The sequence below is a fragment of the Capricornis sumatraensis genome, chromosome 10, assembly GCF_032405125.1.
Source record: "Capricornis sumatraensis isolate serow.1 chromosome 10, serow.2, whole genome shotgun sequence".
Lineage (NCBI taxonomy): Eukaryota > Metazoa > Chordata > Mammalia > Artiodactyla > Bovidae > Capricornis > Capricornis sumatraensis.
Window position 1 is genome coordinate 15,146,294 of NC_091078.1, and position 20,007 is coordinate 15,166,300.

General features: G+C 38.8%; 1 protein-coding gene and 1 pseudogene across 1 annotated transcript in view; one reads left to right on the plus strand and one right to left on the minus strand.

The window, feature by feature from the left end:
- The window catches only part of ADK (adenosine kinase), a 504,899-nt gene that overhangs the window by 301,769 nt on the left and 183,123 nt on the right, over positions 1-20,007 (minus strand). The window lies entirely within an intron of this gene.
- Positions 15,725-16,708, plus strand: LOC138087239 (axin interactor, dorsalization-associated protein-like; annotated as a pseudogene).

Here is a 20,007-nt window from a genome sequence, read left to right on the forward strand (position 1 = left end):
CATTTTTATTGTTAACTGGATTGAGGTTTACTTATTAGCAATTCATATTTCTTCTTATATGAAATGAATGACTCATCATATCCTTTGTTTACTTTTTCAGTTGGGCTTTTCTTTCCTTAGTGATGCCAAAATTCTAAGAATTGTTTAAGACTTTAGGAACATTAATTCTTTGCGAGATAAATGTTGCAAATATTTTCATTTCATCTTTGTTTATGATGTATTTCACCTACTACTTTTTGAATTTAATGTACTGTAAGACTTACAGATTAGAAACAACAGTGAGAAACTGACAGAGGAAGATAAGCCAGCAATGGGTACAGACAGCTAAAAGTCAACACGAACAAAGAGTGCTATTTATTTGTCTTGAAAGCCAACGTAAGAAAGTTTTAAAACTGAGGAACTAATCAACAAATAAAATAACCTTGAGTGGGTCAATCAGAATTCATACTTTTAAATAGTCTCTGGTTTCAGCAATTATATTATTACTGATTTCTGTAAAAAATAAATAAATAATGTTTCCAAAGAGAGATAAAGGTTGAAATCTTAAAAGTGGGAGGTAAAGCAGTGGTGATAATGAACATAAACTCTTCTACCTAGACTAGGGGTAGTGAAGGGAAGGTGGAAAGGTAACAACTTGCTGTTTCAGAGAATGAGAACGAAAATGGAATAGAACCTAAAAAATAAAATTATATAAACAGGTTTGAAGACAATGAGGAGAGAATGTAAAAAAGTTGAAACCTGATGATTTCTGTTATATATGTTGAGAAGGATATGAAGTAACTTGCTGAGAATAGTTCAGTTCAGTTCAGTCGCTCAGTCGTATTCGACTCTTTGCGGCCGCATGAATCGCAGCACGCCAGGCCTCCCTGTCCATCACCAACTCCTGGAGTTCACTCAGACTCACGTCCATCGAGTCCGTGATGCCATCCAACCATCTCATCCTCTGGCGTCCCCTTCTCCTCCTGCCCCCAATCCCTCCCAGCATCAGACTGTTTTCCAATGAGTCAGCTCTTCACATGAGGTGGCTAAAGTACTGGAGTCTCAGCTTCAACATCATTCCTTCCAAAGAAATCCCAGGGTTGATCTCCTTTAGAATGGACTGGTTGGATCTCCTTGCAGTCCAAGGGACTCTCAAGAGTCTTCTCCAACACCACAGTTCAAAAGCATCAATTCTTCGGCACTCAGCCTTCTTCACAGTCCAACTCTCACATCCATATATGACCACAGGAAAAACCGTAGCCTTGACTAGACGGGCCTTAGTCAGCAAAGTAATGTCTCTACTTTTGAATATGCTGTCTAGGTTGGTCATAACTTTTCTTCCAAGGAGTAAGCGTCTTTTAATTTCATGGCTGCAGTCACCATCTGCAGTGATTTTGGAGCCCCCCAAAATAAAGTCTGACACTGTTTCCACTGTTTCCCCATCTATTTCCCATGAAGTGATGGGACCGGATGCCATGGTCTTCATTTTCTGAATGCTGAGCTTTAAGCTAACTTTTTCACTCTCCTCTTTCACTTTCATCAAGAGGCTTTTTAGTTCCTCTTCACTTTCTGCCATAAGTGTGGTGTCATTTGCATATCTGAGGTTATTGATATTTCTCCCGGCAATCTTGATTCCAGCTTGTGTTTCTTCCAGTCCAGTGTTTCTCGTGATGTACTCTGCATAGAAGTTAAAGAAGCAGGGTGACAATATATAGCCTTGACGTACTCCTTTTCCTATTTGGAACCAGTCTGTTGTTCCATGTCCAGTTCTAACTGTTGCTTCCTGACCTGCATACAGATTTCTCAAGAGGCAGGTCAGGTGGTCTGGTATTCCCATCTCTCTCAGAATTTTCCACACTTTATTGTGATCCACACTGTCAAAGGCTTTGACATAGTCAATAAAGCAGAAATAGATGTTTTTCTGGAACTCTCTTGCTTTTTCCATGATCCAGTGGATGTTGGCAATTTGATCTCTGCTTCCTCTGCGTTTTCGAAAACCAGCTTGAACATCAGGAAGTTCATGGTTCACGTATTGTTGAAGCCTGGCTTGGAGAATTTTCAGCATTACTTTACTAGCATGTGAAATGAGTGCAATTGTGCAGAAGTTTGACCATTCTTTGGCATTGCCTTTCTTTGGGATTGGAATGAAAACTGACCTTTTCCAGTCCTGTGGCCACTGCTGAGGTTTCCAAATTTGCTGGCATATGGAGGGCAGCACTTTCACAGCATCATCTTTTAGGATTTGAAATAGATCAACTGGAATTCCATCACCTCCAGTAGCTTTGTTCATAGTGATGCTTTCTAAGGCTCACTTGACCTCACATTCCAGGATGTCTGGCTCTAGATGAGTGATCACACCATCATGATTATCTGGGTCGTGAAGATCTTTTTTGTACAGTTCTTCTGTGTATTCTTGTCACCTCTTCTTAATATCTTCTGCTTCTGTTAGGTCCATACCATTTCTGTCCTTTATCGAGCCCATCTTTGCATGAAATGTTCCCTTGGTATCTCTATGTTAAAGGAGATTAAGAGAGATTTAAACAAACATGAGGGCTTCTCCTGTGGCTCAGCTGGTAAAGAATCTGCCTGGAATGTGGGAGACCTGGGTTTGATCCCTGGGTTGGGAAGATCCCCTGGAGAAGGGAAAGGCTACCCACTCCAGTATTCTGGCCTGGAGAATTCCATGGACTGTAAAGTCCGTAGGGTTGCAAACAGTTGGACACAACTGAGCGACTTTCACTCAAACAAACACAAAGGGAATGACAGTTGGGAGTAGAAACTCAAAGTGTTGTGGATACAGACATGTCTGAGTCCTTTAAAATGCCTAGAAAATGCTTGCATATGGACAGATTCAATGAATACGTATAAAATATGACCAGATTTTCAAAAATGAAAAAATATACATGCTTCAAGAAAATTACTTTTTATATGACTTTTTAATGGAAAATTTTCATATAAATCAGTATACACTAATATGATAATTATACAGTGACAAGATTTCCAAAGAAGAACTTATAGTTCTATTTGATTTAATTTCTATAGAATAAGATTAAAACTTTCATACTAATGGGTTGGCAAACTGATGAAGTGGCACCTATTAAAATTTATATTTGTAGTATAGGATCAAATTTGTAAATATCACTAAAACTGGAACTTTTAATTTATCAAGACATAATTTTAATACATAACCACAGAATTAAAAATCTTATGATATGAAGTATAACAAATTTTTAATCAAGATTATATCTAAACTATATTACTAAGAATAATTGTCAATGAATCATTTGCATAATAAAATCAAAAGTAAGAAGTACTAAAATTGCTAATTAATGTTAAAGATTATATTTAAACAGAGTTAGAATAAAGACTTTAAATGTATTCAGCTCCTAAACATGCACTGAAAATGATATTTTTATTTAATAAACTAACACCGAGAAGAAATTAGGTGAGGATTACATAGGAACTCTCCTGTATTACTCTAAAAATTTTCTATAAATCTAAAATTACTCCAAATCAGAAGTCTACTCTCCTACTACTGTTGGTGGGAACGTAAGCTGGTGCAGTGACTACAGAGAACAGTATAGAGGTTCTTTAAAAAAATTAAAATAGAGCTACCGTGTGATCTAGCAATCCTACTCCTGGGCATACATCTGAAGTAAGCCATGGCTCAAAATGATACACAGATCCCAATGCTGGTTGCATTGCCATTTACAATATCCAAGACACAAGAGTGACCTAAAAGTCTATCAACAGATGAAAGGATAAAGAAGATATGATACTTACATATAATATAATATACTCAATCATTAAAAAGAATGAAATTATGCCATTTGCAATAAAATGGATGAACCTGGAGATTACTATACTAAGTGAAGTAAGTCAGACATCAGAACACAAGTATCATAAGATACTCTTAATATGAACAATCTTAAAAAATGATACAAACTTATTTGCAAAACAGAAACAGAATCACAGACTTAAGAGAATCAACCTATGCTTATGGTAGGGAAAGATGGGGATAGGGATAGATTAGATTGGGAATTTGGGACTGACATACACACACTACTACATTTCAAATAGATAACCAATAAGGATTAGTCCTGAATATTCATTGGAAGGACTGATGTTGAAGCTGAAACTCCAATACTTTGGCCACCTGATGCAACGAGCTGACTCATTTGAAAAGACCCTGATGCTGGGAAAGATTGAAGGCGGGAGAAGGGGACGACAGAGGATGAGACAGTTGGATGGCACCACCGACTCAATGGACATGGGTTTGAGTAAACTCCAGGAGTTGGTGATGGACAGGCAGGCCTGGCATGTCACAGTCCATGGGGTCACAAAGAGTAGGACACAACTGAGTGAGTGAACTGAACTGAAGGAAATACTATATAGCAAAGGGAACTCTGCTCAAATATTCTGTAATAACCTAAATGAGAAAAGAACTTGAAAAAAAACAGATATATGTACATGTATAACTGAATCACTTTGCTGTACACCTGAAACTAACACTGTAAATCAATTAAGTCCCATAAAAAATAATTTCTATAAAAGTTTATTTGAAAAAACTAAATATAAAATTACTTTATTTTTTAAATTTTTACCTTAAAATAATTTTATACTTAAAGAAAACTTACAGAAATAATGCAAAGAATTCTCATATACCCTTCATGTTATATTAATATACTATAATAAAATTAATATTATATAACAATAATAAAATGATCACAATCATGATATTGCTTTCTTGTTTTGAAGTCATTATTCTGCGAATCAAAAAAATCTTCTCTGTGTCATAACTATTTTTTGGCAAAATTTTGACATGGTTTGTTGATTTTCAACTCAAGTGATAAATAAAAGGATACATTTTTATTTGAAAGCAGGATAAAAAATAAGAGTAGTGTTTTCATTTAGCAATTGCAGTTGACCCTTGAACAACACAGGTTGGAACTGCATGCTAAGTCGCTTCAGTCGTGTCAGACTCTGTGTGACCCCATAGACGGGAGCCCACCAGGCTCCCTCGTCCCTGGGATTCTCCAGGCAAGAACACTGGAGTGGGTTGCCATTGCATAGGTGCACTTATATACAGATTTTTTTCAATAATAAATACTATAGTACTACACTATGCTGCTAAGCTGCTGCTAAGTCACTTCAGTTGTATCCAACTCTGTGCGATCCCACAGACGGGAGCCCACCAGGCTCCCCCGTCCCTGGGATTCTCCAGGCAAGAACACTGGAGTGGGTTGCCATTTCCTTCTTCAATGCATGAAAGGGAAAAGTGAAAGTGAAGTCGCTCAGTCGTGTCTGACCCTCAGCGACCCCATGGACTGCAGCCTACCAGGCTCCTCCACCCATGGGATTTTCCAGGCAAGAGTACTGGAGTGGGGTGCCATTGCCTTCTCCAGTACTACACTATAGTTTTTAACACAGGATGATTAAAGTCATCCAAATTTAACTCAGATGACCATTATATCTACTACAGTGGGCAAGAATCCCTTAGAAGAAATGGAGTAGCCCTCATAGGCAACCAAAGTGTCCAAAATGCAGTACTTGGGTGCCGTTTCAAAAACAACAGAATGATCTCTGATCATTTCCAAGGCAAATCATTCCACATCACAGTAATCCAAGTCTATGCCCCAACCACTAATGCCAAAGAAGCAGAAGTTGAATAGTTCTATGAAGACCTACAAGACCTTCTAGAACTGACACTCAAAACATATGTCCTTTTCATCATAAGGGACTGGAATCCCAAAGTAGGAAGTGAAGAGCCTGGAATAACAGGAAAATTTAGCCTTGTAATACAAAAAGAAGCAGGGCAAAGGATAACAGAGTTTTGCCAAGAGACCACACTGGTCATAGCAAACACCCTCTTCCAACAACACAAGAGATGACTATACACATGGACATCACCAGATGGTCAATACCAAAATCAGATTGATTATATACTTTGCAGCTGAAGATGGAGAAGATACAGAAGATACAGTCTTCAAAAACAAGACCAGGAGCTGACTGTGCCTCAGATCATGAACTCTTATTGCCAAATTCAGATTTAAATTGAAGAAAGTAGGGAAAACCACTAGACCATTCAGGTATGATCTAAATCAAATCTCTTACAAATATACAGTGGAAGTGAGAAATAGATTCAAGGGATTAGATTTGATAAAAGTTCCTGAAGAACGATGGATGGAGTTTCATGACATTGTACAGGAGGCGGTGATCAAGACTATCCCCAAGAAAAAGAAATGCAAAAAGGCAAAATGGTTGTCTGAGGAGGCCTTACAAAAATAAGGCGTCCTTATTTGTACAGGAAAAGAAGAGAAGTGAAGCAAAGGAAGAAGGAAAGATACACCTATTTGAATGCAGAGTTTTGAAGAATAGCAAGGAGAGATAAGAAAGCCTTCCTCAGTGATCAGTGACAAGAAATAGAGGAAAACAAGAGAATGGGAAAGACTAAAGATCTCTTGAAGAAAATTAGAGATACCAAGGGAACATTTCATGCAAAGATGGGCTCAATAAAGAATAGAAACGGTATGGACCTAACAGAAGCAGACGATATTAAGACGAGGTGGCAAGAATACACAGAAGAACTATACCAAAAAAATCTTCAGGATCCAGATAACAACAATGTTGTGATCACTCACCTACAGCCAGACATCCTGGAGTGTGAAGTCTAGTGGGCCTTAGACAAACAAAGCTAGTGGAGGTGATGGAATTCCAGCTGAGCTACTTTCAAATCTTAAAAGATGCTGCTGTGAAAGTGCTATACTCAATATGCCAGCAAATTTGGAAAATTCTGCAGTGGCCACAGGACTGGAAAAGGTCAGTCTTCATTCCAATCCCAAAGAAAGGCAACACCAAAGAATGTTCTAACTATTGCACAATTGCACTCATCTCACACGCTAGCAAAGTAATGCTCAAAATTCTCCAAGTGAGGCTTCAACAGTATGTAAACTGAGAACTTTCTGATGTTCAGACTGGTTTAGAAGAGGCACAGAAACCAGACATCAAATTGCCAACATCCACTAGATCACAGAAAAAGCAAGAGAGTTCCAGAAAAACATCTACTTATGCTTCATTGACCACGCCAAAGCCTTTGACTGTGTGGATCACAACAAACTGTAGAAAATTCTTCAAGAGATAAGAATACCAGACCATATTACCTGCCTCCTGAGAAATCTGTACGCAGGTCAAGCAGCAACAGTTAGAACCAAACATTTAACAATGGACTGGATCCAAATGGGAAAAGGAGCACATCAAGGCTATATACTGTCATCCTGTTTATTTAACTTCTATGCAGACTGTATCATGTGAAATGTCAGATTGGATGATGCACAAGCTGGAATCAAGACTGCAGGGAGAAATAATCAATAACTTCAGACATGCAGAAGACACCACCCATATGGCACTAAGTGAAGATGAACTAAAGACATTCTTAATGAAAGGAAAAGATGAGAGTGAAAACAGTGGCTTAAAACTCAACATTCAAAAAACCTAAGATCATGACATCTGGTCACATCATGGGAAATAGATGGGGAAACAGTGGAAACAGTGGCTGACTTTATTTGTTGGGCTCCAAAATCACTGCAGATGGTGACTGCAGCCATGAGATTAAAAGACGCTTACTCCTTGGAAGGAAAGTTGTGACCAACCTAGACCAGCATATTAAAAAGCAGAGACATTACTTTGCCAACAAAGGTCCATCTGGTTGAAGCTATGATTTTTCCAGTAATTGTGTATGAATGTGAGAGTTGGACTATAAAGAAAGCTGAGCGCCGAAGAATTGATGCTTTTGAACTGTGGTGTTGGAGAAGACTATTAAAAGTCCCTTGGACTGCAAGGAGATCCAACCAGTCCATCCTAAAGGAAGTCAGTTCTGAATATTCATTGGAAGGACTGATGCTGAAGCAGAAACTCCAATATTTTGGCTACCTGATTCGAAGAACTGCCTCACTGGAAAAGACCCAGATGCTGGGAAAGACTGAAGACAGGAGGAGAAGGGGACGACACAGCATGAGATGGTCGAATGGCATCACTGACTCAATGCACATGAGTTTGAGCAAGTGCTGGGAGTTGGTGATGGACAGGGAAGCTGCAGTCCATGGGGCTGCAAAGAGTCGGACATGACTGAGCAACTGAACTGCACTGAACTGATAGTCCTACACAATCCACTGTTGGTATACATCCAGGGTAATGGAGAGTTAACTATAAAGTTATAGCTGAAGGATTGGCAAGCCTAACCCCTAAACGTTCAGGGTCAACTATTCATCAACTTTCTAAAATGTATTCCTATGCTAGAATTCACTATCCTCCAAGTGGATGAACAACGAAGTATTTACATAAATTATATAATACTTTAACACTAATCTTCATTAGAATTTCTAAAAAGAAAAGCTACCATTTCCGAAAGTACTACAGAGAGAGCTAAGTGTGGGTTTGGTGACCAGGAATTTGAAGTAGGACCCATGCATATAACAGTGCTGTGATTTGCATTCAAGTATCTCAATACCAAGGAATAGACTGGCAGATACTAAGTTAGACTGACCTAGGGTTGGTGGCTAAGCATGGTGAAATAAAAGAACACAGAAAGTGAGACAACGTGTTTACATAAGTTTGAGAGAAACTTAAGTGTACTCAAATGCACTGTTTGATCAATAGGCAATATACAATTTTAAAATGATTGCTAAAAGAAGGGAAATGTTAAAATTTTCTTGAAAAGGTATGTTAGGACAGCATCACCATTTCCCAACAGTTTACACTGTTTTTCAAATAATGCCTAGTATTATTACCTTGAACTGAAAGTACTAAGATATTCATAAACATTTTTATTTCTTCGAAAAAGTAAGGTATGTGATTTGAAAGTATTTTAAAAGTAAAAAACTATATTCTAAAACAATGTTATTAAGAAATACTAATTATTCAATAGATGCCTGCTGACTCAGTATAGAAGGATCTGAAGCATATGTACAAAATCATGCTGGGACTGAGTATCATCATTATTCTGAGGAGAGCAAGGAAAAAAAAAACTAACAGTGTTAAGTGATGTAGAATATTCATTTAAATATGAATGGAATTTTTACTAAAATACAGAGAATACATAGAAGAACTAAACAAAAAAGATCTTTATAACCAGGATGTGTGATCATTCACCTACAGCCAGACATTCAAACAAAGCTAGTGGAGGTGATGGAATTCCAGTTGAGCTGGAATTCAAAACGATGATGCTGTGAAAGTGCTGCACTCAATATGCTAGCAAATTTGGAAAACTCAACAGTGGCCACAGGACTGGAGAAGGTCAGTTTTCATTCCAATCCCAAAGAAATGCAATGACAAAGAATGCCCAAACTACCACACAATTGCAGTCATCTCACATGCTAGCAAATTAATGCTCAAAATTCTCCAAGCGAGGTTTCAATAGTATGTGTATGAATCAAGAACTTCCCAATGCTCAAGCTGGATTTAGAAAAGGCACAGGAACCAGAGATCAAACTGCCAACATCCCATGGATCATAGAAAAGGCAAGAGAGTTCGAGAAAAACATCTACTTCTGCTTTGTCGACTATGCCAAAGCCTTTGACTGTGTGGACCACAAGAAACTCTGGAAAATTCTTGAAGAGATGGGAACACCAGACCACCTTACATGCCTCATGAAAAATCTATATACAGGTCAAGAAGCACCAGTTAGATCAGACATGGAACAACTGAAGCTCCAATACTTTGGCCACCTGATGTGAAGAGCTGACTCATTGGAAAAGACCCTGATGCTGGGAAAAATTGAAGGCAGGAGGAGAAGGGGACAACAGTAGGTAAGATGGTTGGATGGCATCACTGACTTGATGGACATGAATTTGAGCAAGCACCAGGAGACGGTGATGAGCAACGTAGCCTGGCATGCTGCAGTCCATGGATTTGCAAAGAGTTGGACACAACTGAGCAAATGAACTGACTGATTGATTATAAATGTCCCATTTATCAGATAAGGACTTAGTTAACAAATGATCACAGGACACTTAATAACAAAAATACAGTATAAAATATAGGCAACTACTACTAAGAATTATAATTCTTCATTAAGTTAACTTTTAACAACTAGAATCCCAGGAGTCAACTGATACCAAAAATTACCAATTAACAGACACCCAAAAAAGTCTATTATTCAGAGAAGCGGTTTCTAGGCAAAGTAGAAAAAAAATGGAATATTTGTTTCCAAATAATTTATTGTCCATTTGTAAGAAATAATTGGTACATGCTGAAAATTCCCTGAGAGCTAAGAAACACACCTTATTAAAAGATGAAATTAAACAAAAACCACAAAACAAACAAAAAGATGTAATTAGTCTCCAGAAATTACATGCACTGACACAGAACAGAGTCTCAAATTAAGCTTGTAAAGTAAGCCCTTTAGATAAAGCAGAAAAATGCTGTATGTAAAAATCTTTCATTTGGAAAGTGCATGCGAGTGCAAAGTCACATCAGTCGTGTCTCTCTCTTGGTGATGCTATGGACCATAGCTCACCAGGCTCCTCTGTCCATGGGCTTCTCCAGGCAAGAATACTGGAGTAGGGTGCCATTACCTTCTTCAAGGGATCTTCCTTCCCAAATCTGCATCCCTAAGGTCTCCTGCATTGGCAGGTGGATTTTTTACCACTAACACCACCTGTGAAGCCCTTGGAAAGTAGTAGATTTCAGGTTTGTTTCATCTTCAAAAAATTTGGAGGTAACACAAAAAACATTAACAGATATACGTTCTCTCTTGTAAAACCCAATCTCTTTCATACATTTAGCTTTATGGCTAAACCTTCCAATTCTATCAGAATTTAAGTTAAAATAAATATACGATCTTTGAAAATGGGGATGTTAGAAATCTAATCTGAAACATTCAGAAAGTCAAGGGAAACTATCTTTGGAGTGGTGGTCGTAGATAAAACTTCAGATTATACTTTTTCCTTGCCAAATTGAAAAGTAACAATTGCTAATATATACATTTCATTGTGAATTAACTTTTCATCATGATCTGTTGCTTGAAAAGCAAACACTATGATTTAAAATACTAGATAATCAGTAAAGGTACCCTCAACAGTTTAGCATATCTCCATGATAATAAATACAAGCTTATTTTCAAATTACCTCAAAATTACTCTATATGGTCTTCAAAAATATTAATCAAAGATTCTTATATTCACATAAGAATGACTGCAAAAAACACATGTATACCTTTTATTCACATTTATACCTGATGGTCAACTGAAATATTAACCTGGTATAAGTTTATTAGGTACTCACAAGAAAGCAAACAATATTTTTTAAAAAGAGAAAGTAGTAAACAACAGAGAATATCAGCAATTACTTCAGCACTAACCAATGACTACTAGTTAACAGACAAAGGAAATTATACCCTTTTTGTAACTGCTTATTAAGGTATGAAGAAATGCTAGGTGGAAATATTCTATATTAAATTTTCAAAAAGTCAAAGCACAAGCTGGAATCAAGATTGCCGGGAGAAATATCAATAACCTCAGATATGCAGATGACACCACCCTTATGGCAGAAAGTGAAGAGGAACTAAAAAGCCTCTTGATGAAAGTCAAAAAGGAGAGTGAAAAAGTTGGCTTAAAGCTCAGCATTCAGAAAACGAAGATCATGGCATCTGGTCCCATCACTTCATGGGAAATAGATGGGGAAACAGTGGAAACAGTGTCAGACTTTATTTTTTGGGCTCCAAAATCACTGCAGATGGTGACTGCAGCCATGAAATTAAAAGATGCTTACTCCTTGGAAGGAAAGTTATGACCAACCTAGATGCCATATTCAAAAGCAGAGACATTACTTTGCTGACTAAGGTTCGTCTAGTCAAGGCTATGGTTTTTCCAGTAGTCATGTATGGATGTGAGAGTTGGACTGTGCAGAAAGCTGAGCACCGAAGAATTGATGGTTTTGAATCAATCATTGATGCTGTGGTATTGGAGAAGACTATTAAGAGTCCCTTGGACTGCAAGGAGATCCAACCAGTCCATTCTGAAGGAGATCAGTTCTAGGTGTTCTTTGGAGGGAATGATGCTAAAGCAGAAACTCCAGTATTTTGGCCACCTCATGCGAAGAGTTGACTCATTGGAAAAGACTCTGATGCTGGGAGGGATTGGGGGCAGGAGAAGAAGGGGACGACAGAGGATGAGATGGCTGGATGGCATCACTGACTCGATGGACGTGAGTCTGAGTGAACTCTGAGAGCTGGTGATGGACAGGGAGGCCTGGCGTGCTGCAATTGATGGGGTCACAAAGAGTAGGACAGGACTGAGCTACTGAACTGAACTGAAATAGGTATTTTAGTATTAAGATGAAAAAACAATTTGCTGCATCTTAAGGACAGAGAGTCCAGAAATGCTGGTAATATTCAAGCAACTATTTAAAATGATAAACTGATAGTTGCTCAGTCGTTTTTTATTCTTTGTGAGGCATAAACTATAGCCTGCCGGGCTCCTCTGTCAATGGAATTCTCCAGGGGAGAATATTGGATTTGGTGGGCCATTTTCTTCTCCAGGGGATCTTTCCCACCCAGGGATAGAACTGGGGTCTCCTGCATTGCTGGCAGATTCTTTATCATTTCAGCCACCAGGGAAGTCCCATTTAAAATGAGACCATAATAATAAAGAACTTCTAAGGTCAAAATGTAAACTCTTCTTTGATGATCATTAAATCCAGAAATATCTTGGATCTGATCATTTAAAAGGTATTTCTGAGTCAAAAACAGAAGACAGTCAGCCTAATAATTACCCCAAAGAAAATATATAAATGGCCAACAACTGCATAAAAAGATGTTCAATACCATTAGTCATTAGAGAAATAACAGTGATGAAATACCACTGTATGTACAAGACTGGTTATAATTTTAAAGAAAAAAAGAAAAGAAAGGGTGAGGGGATAAATTCTGGCAAGGATCTGTACAAACTGGAACCCTTAATACATTTCTGGTGAGAATGTACATTGTTGTTGCCACTGTGGAAAGAGTTCGGTAGTTCCTCAAGAAGCGCAGATTTACCAAACGAGCCATCAATTAAATCCCTGCAGGTATATTCTCAAATGAATAAAAAAGAGGCATTCAAACTCTGTGGACAACCCAAATGTTCATGAACTCATGAACAGATAACAGGATACAGCCACATAATGGAATTATTATTCAGTTACAGAAAGGAATCAAGTGCTAATACATATGACAATCTACATAAATCATAAAAATATTATTACATATAAGTAAAGGAAGCCAAATAAAAAAGGTCATATAAAGCAATGATTTCATTTACATGAAACATTCAGAAATGGCAAATCCATTGTAACAGATAAACTGTCTGTGTTTGTCAGGGGCTGACAAGAGGGAATGAGAACGACTGCTTTCATTCAGGGGTTTCCATTTGGAGTGATAAAACACATCCAAGAACTAGACACGGAGTATGGTTGCACAGTATTGTGAATTAAGTACATTCTACTGAATTGTACACTTTAAATGATTTATTTTATGTTATGTGGATTTTACTTCAGTGAAAAAGGAACACACAAAAAAAGGAAAGACTCTTTATCCTGTTAACGTTACCCACTGAAGCATTCTAAAGAAGCAACATCACAAAATTTGTCTTTTAGTAGGGTTTTCAGCAGCTCTATAGAACAGAAATTGGTGGAGAGACAAATAGCTGTAGTGAGAACAGAGGGAAATCATCCTATAATTGAGTAAAGAACAAACGAGAGTAAGGGAGGAAGGAGTATCAGAGAGAGATAGAGGGGAACAGTGAAACCCAGGGGAGACTTTTCAAGACTGCCACACAGATGAAGGAGAGGCAATCACAAACAGTGCCTGTGACACTCCAGCTTAGCGTCAGAATATGTCAGAAAATGAGCTGGAATTCATGTGTTAAGGGGCTATAAGAACCCAAGAGAAAACAGTGGGTAAAGATTTAAGCAGAAGGAAAGAAACACTACAAGAATTAAAAGAAGATCCAGCTATGGAAAAGGAGGGAGAGGAGCCAGAAAAGGAAGAAAACCTAGAGAACAGGTATCACAGAAGCAAAGCCAGAGAGGACAAAAGCTTCAAACTGGTGGTAGGGTCAACACTGATAAATGAGTCAAATGAGATGAGAACTATAAAGTGTTCAGTGGATTGGATGACCAAATCATAATCAGTGGCTCCTACTACCTGAGTTTCAGAGAAGTGGTAAGAACAATGAAGAGATAAAGAAGTATAGACTACATTTTCAAGAATTTCAACTGAAAAGGAAACTAGATAGATAAGGCAGATTTTGGAGAGAGATTTTCTTATTTTATATTGGGATGGGAGAGAAATTAAGCACATTTATAACAAAGATAGTGAAGACCAGGGAGGGGATAATATTTAAAGGCAGACTCAAGGATGAGAAGAAAAGCACAAATGAAGGATGTCAGATATAAAATGAAAGCAGAATAACTAATTCTCAAATATTAGATAGAAACAATAAAATAAAGATATGGATGCAGTTAAGCGTGACTACATAACAAGACACTGAAAACACTTCTTGAAAGCCAAAATAGTTGCTTAGTTGAGAAGCTGGGAAGGTATCTCCTGGTAGGGGGATAAGAGACTGGGTAGATGTGAGGATAGGAAAAAATTATTAACATAAAATCTAGAGAAAATAAGAGAGAATGCTAAAAGCAAATTAAAGAACTGAAAAGAAGTTTCACCACCTACACGGTTGCTGAGAATGTAAACTGGTGCAGCCACTTACATGTAATGGGGAACTTTACAAAGGTTACTTAAAAAACTAAGAAGAGAGTTGCCATATAATCCTGCAATCCTACTCCTGGGAATATATCTAGGAAAACTCTTACTTAAACACCGCGATGTTCACAGCAGCACTATTTAGAGTAACTACGGGTGGCTCAGTCATTCAAGAACTTGCCCACAGTGCAGGAGACCCACGTTCGATCCCTGGGTTGGATGATTCCCTGAAGAAGGGAATGGCTACTCACTCCAGTCTTCTTGCCTAAAGATTTTCATGGACAGAGGAGCCTGGCGAGTTTCAATCCATGGGGTTGCAAAGAGTCAGACATGAGTGAGCCACTAACAAGATGTGGAAGTAACCTAAATGTCCAGGAAGTAAGTCAGATAGAGGAAAGCAAATATTACATGATGTCACTTATTTGTGGAATTTTAAAAGACGATACAAATGAACTTACTTACAAAACAGAAATAGACACACAGACATAGAAAATAAGCTTACGGTCACCAACAGGATAAATCAAGAGTTTGGAATTAACTTCTATACACAGCTACACAGAAAACAAGCTAAGAACAAGGATCTACTGTATAACACAGAGAACTATATCCAGTATGCTGGGATAAACTATAATGGAAAAGAATCTAAAAAAGAATAAATATATATATTAAACAAATTTTATTTATATAATCACTTTGATGTACACTTGAAACTAACACAACATTGTAAATTAATAACTCAATTAAAAAAAGAAAGAAAAGACATTTCAGGGCGCAACTTAGTTTAGAAAACTGAGTTACTCTGCCTATATACAAAGAGCATGGTTTTATACAAACTTCTACTGATCACTGGAATCAAGATTGCTGGGAGAAATATCAATAACCTCAGATATGCAGATGATACTACTCTAAAGGCAGAAAGTGAAGAGAAACTATTAATTAAGAGCCTCTTGATGAGGGTGAAAGAGGAGAGTTAAAAAGCTGGCTTGAAACTCAATATTAAACAAGACTATGGCATCCAGTCCCATCATTTCATGGCAAACAGAAGAAGAAAAAGTGCAAGTAGTGACAGTTTTTCTTTTCTTGAGCTCCAAAATCACTACAGGTGGTAACTGCAGCCATGAAATTGAAAGACACTTGGTAAGGCAAACGGGCTTCGGCGGCTCCTTGGCGGGTGGCAGCACTGGCCGTAGCGCTTCCTCCTGGCCTTGTTAATGTCGGGGCCAGGCCCAAGGAAGATGACACCCTAGAGCCCGGCCTTTCGTGGGGCAGGGGTGGGAGGGGACGGGGTGGGGACCAGCCATGTCAGAGGTGACTCAAAGTCTGCTGCAGCACTGGGGCGCCAGTTTTATGAGAGGCAGAAGATCTGAAGAAGCTAGAACCAACCCTAAAGAATATTCTTACATATAATAAAGAATTCCCATTTGATGTTCAGCCTGTCCCTTTAAGAAGAATTTTAGCACCTGGTGAATTTGGAATTTGAAGAAGATGAAGAAGAGGGTGGTGCTGGAGTAGGGTCTCCTGATTTCATTCCTGCCAGAGTTCACAGTACTTTATTACCAAGGTTGCCATCAGAACCAGGAACGACGTTACTATCAGAATTGAGAAAACTGGCCTGAAAGATGCCAGGCAATGCACTGATCCCTATATCACAGTTAGGGTAAAAGACCTAAATGGCATAGACTTAACTCCCGTGGCTTCAAGAAAAGAAGACACATATGCTCATTTTAATGTAGACATTGAGCTCCAGAAGCATGTTGAAAAATTAACCAAAGGTGCAGCTATTTCTTTTAATTCTAACACTACAAGCCTAAAGAAAGGTTTACCAGCACCGAGTGTTGTGACTTCATGGAGATGGACGAAATTAAACCTGGGTCAATTGTAATAGAACTATACAAGAAACCCACTGACTTTAAAAGAAAGAAATTGCAATTATTGTCCAGGAAACCACTTTATCTTCATCTGCATCAAACTTTCCACAAGAAATGCTCCTGACATGAGCATCCTGGAACTTCTGTGACTCTCACCACTCCACAGAATCCATCATAGCTCTGTGTAGCATACGCACCCCTCAACAGGCAGGAAGCAAGCCGGACACAGGTCGGCAGACCAGAGTGAGTTCATTACAAGCTTTAGCACAGAATTCAAAGTGTGGCATCACTGACAAAACAGACTCTTTCGGATACAGGCTTCTTGTAGGTCTTGAAACATTTTCACTTTCTTATTAATTGTGCAATTAATAGTCTCTTTTCTAATCTACCACTACTCCCGCCCTGATTCCTGGAACAACACTGTTGTGGGCGGGATGTTCTTGTCTTCGAACGTAATACAGCAATAAGAATGTGCTAGAATGTCCACTTCTGCTCCAATATGCTCTTTAGCAAACTGGGGTTTGCTGTGGGGAGGAGAGCATGAGCCTGCTTTAGAGGAAAGGGGACCAATTATGCTGCCCAAGGTCAGTTTGGAAGTTTATAGCCTGCTCCTTAGAGACAGCCTCCATTCACCCCGATCTCATGGCTGTCCTGCCTAGAAATCAGGTGCCTTGGCCAGTCTCCCACATGGGAGTATTTGCAGGTTATAGCTGGGATATTTCCAGATGACCAGATTGCTCTTCTGAAAATGACCATATTTTTAGTCATGTTGATTAGCTTTTTTCCTATATCACATTGTTACTCTTTCTGATACTGATTCTAGGGTTAATGATGAAACCATCTCAGAATAATTACAAATTCTTAGTGGGGTTATAATGTCTTCTAAATCATGTAATCTAAAAATAATTTGAGTCAGATGCTAATGAGATATTGCAGGAATAACTGCTATTTTTCTGACAACTGATTATGAAACCTTAAAACCTGCATACCTCTTCCATAGTGATGAGTATGCAAATCTGGAGATATTCTATTTTTTTAATATAGGCAGACAGGATTGCAGTTATTTCCTATTTAGATATACTGACATTTATCCATATGGAAATATGCAAGTCATTAGCTTATTATGATATGACTATTTACATTCTTTTGACTTAATAATGGAGCCTAGATAAAACTTTCATAGTATATACACAGTGGATATTATATACAGAACAGGAAAAGTTGGGGTAGATGTTCTGTGGGTCAGAAGTGGAGTCCACATATTTAATATTCACTATTTTAAATGACCAACGCTAGAATGCAAAAAATGCAGTGCCAGTACGTGGCCTATTTTTAAACTAGTGTAACAAGCCTTACCTTGGACGGGGGTATCTCCTCATGGTAAGGAGCAGTGGCTGCACTTTGCTGGAGCAGCCGTGTAGAGATACCCACATCCAAGGTAAGAGAAACCCAAGTAAGACAGTAGGTGTTGCAAGAGGGCATCAGAGGGCAGACACACTGAAACCATACTCACAGAAAACTTGTCAATCTAATCACACTAGGACCACAGCCTTGTCTAACTCAATGAAACTAAGCCATGCCCTGTGGGGCCACCCAAGATGGGCGGGTCATGGTGGAGAGGTCTGACAGAATGTAGTCCACTGGAGAAAGGAATGGCAAACCACTTCAATATTCTTTCCTTGAGAACCCCATGAACAGTATGAAAAGGCAAAAAGACAGGACACTGAAAGATGAACTCCCTAGGTTAGTAGGTACCCAATATGCTACTGCAGATCAGTGGAGAAATAACTCCAAAAAGAACGAAGGGATGGAACCAAAGCAAAAACAATACCCAGTTGTGGATGTGACTGGTGATAGGAGCAAGGTCTGATGCTCTAAAGAGCAATATTGCATAGGAACCTGGAATGTTAGGTCCAAGAATCAAGGCAAATTGGAAGTGGTTAAACAGGAGATGGCAAGAGTGAACGTTGACATTCTAGGAATCAGCGAACTAAAATGGACTGGCATGGGTGAATTTAACTCAGATGGCCATTGTATCTATCTCAGATGACCACTGTGGGCAAGAATCCCTTAGAAGAAACTGAGTAGCCATCACGGTCAACAATAGAGTCTTGGATGCAATCTCAACAATGACAGTACTTGGATGCAATCTCAAAAATGACAGAAAGATCCATATCGAGGCAAGAATGGCAGCAAGAGAAATATCTTAGTGCTGCCTTTTTGAGCACCAGTCCTCAGGGGACAATGCAGTAAGGACAGGATGCTACTAGTGCCAGCCAAGTGCATCAGAGGACAGTAATTCCAAAATTTAGAAACCGATCTACACGTGGTAGCTGCTCCAAAGTGAAAGATTACTCATTACTATAGTAATACAGACAGTCCTTGACTTATGATGGCTTGGTCTACAATTTTTGGACATTATGATGGTGGGAAAGCTATACTCATGCCTGGCAGTCCAGTGATTAGACTCCGCGCTTCAATCTCTGATCAGGGAACAAAAATCCCACATATGGCCGTGGAGAAAAACAGAAAGAAACTACTATGAATTCTGAATTTTCTCCAGGCTAGTAATGTTGTTCAGTCGCTCAGTAATGTCCAACTCTTTGCAACCCCATTAACTGCAGCACATCAGGCTACGCTGCCCATCACCATCTCCCAGAGCTTGCTCAAACTCATGTCCACTGAGTCAGTGATGCCACCCAACCATCTGATCCTCGGTCGTCCCCTTCTCTTTCTGCCTCCAGTCTTTCCCAGCATCAGAGTCTTTTCTAATGAGCTGGCACCTCGCATCAGGTGGCCAAAGTACTGGAGCTTCAGCTTCATCATCAGTCCTTCCAATGAACACCCAGGACTAATCTTCTTTAGGATGGACCGGTTGGATCTCCTTGCAGTCCAAGGGACTCTCAAGAGTCTTCTCCAACACCACAGTTCAAAAGTATCAATTCTTCGGCTCTCAGCCTTCTTCATCGTCCAACTGTCACATCCATACATGACTACTGGAGAAACCATAGCTTTGACTAGACAGACCTTTGTCAGCAAAGTAATGTTTCCACTTTATAATATGCTGTCTAGGTTTGTCATTGCTTTTCTTCCAAGGAACAAGCATCTTTTGATTTCATGGCTGCCGTCACCATCTGCAGCGATTTTGGAGCCCAAGAAAATAAAGTTTGTCACTGTTTCCATTGTTTCCCTATCTATTTGCCATGAAGCGATGGGAGCAGATGCCATGATCTTAGGTTTTCTGAATGTTGAGTTTTTGAGTCAGGTTTTTCACTCTCCTCTTTCACTTTCATCAAGAGGCTCTGTAATTCCTCTTTGTTTTCTGTCATAAGGGTGATGTCATCTGCATATCTGAGGTTACCAATATTTCTCCTGGATATCTTGATTCCAGCTTCTAATTCATACAGCCCAGCATTTCTCAAT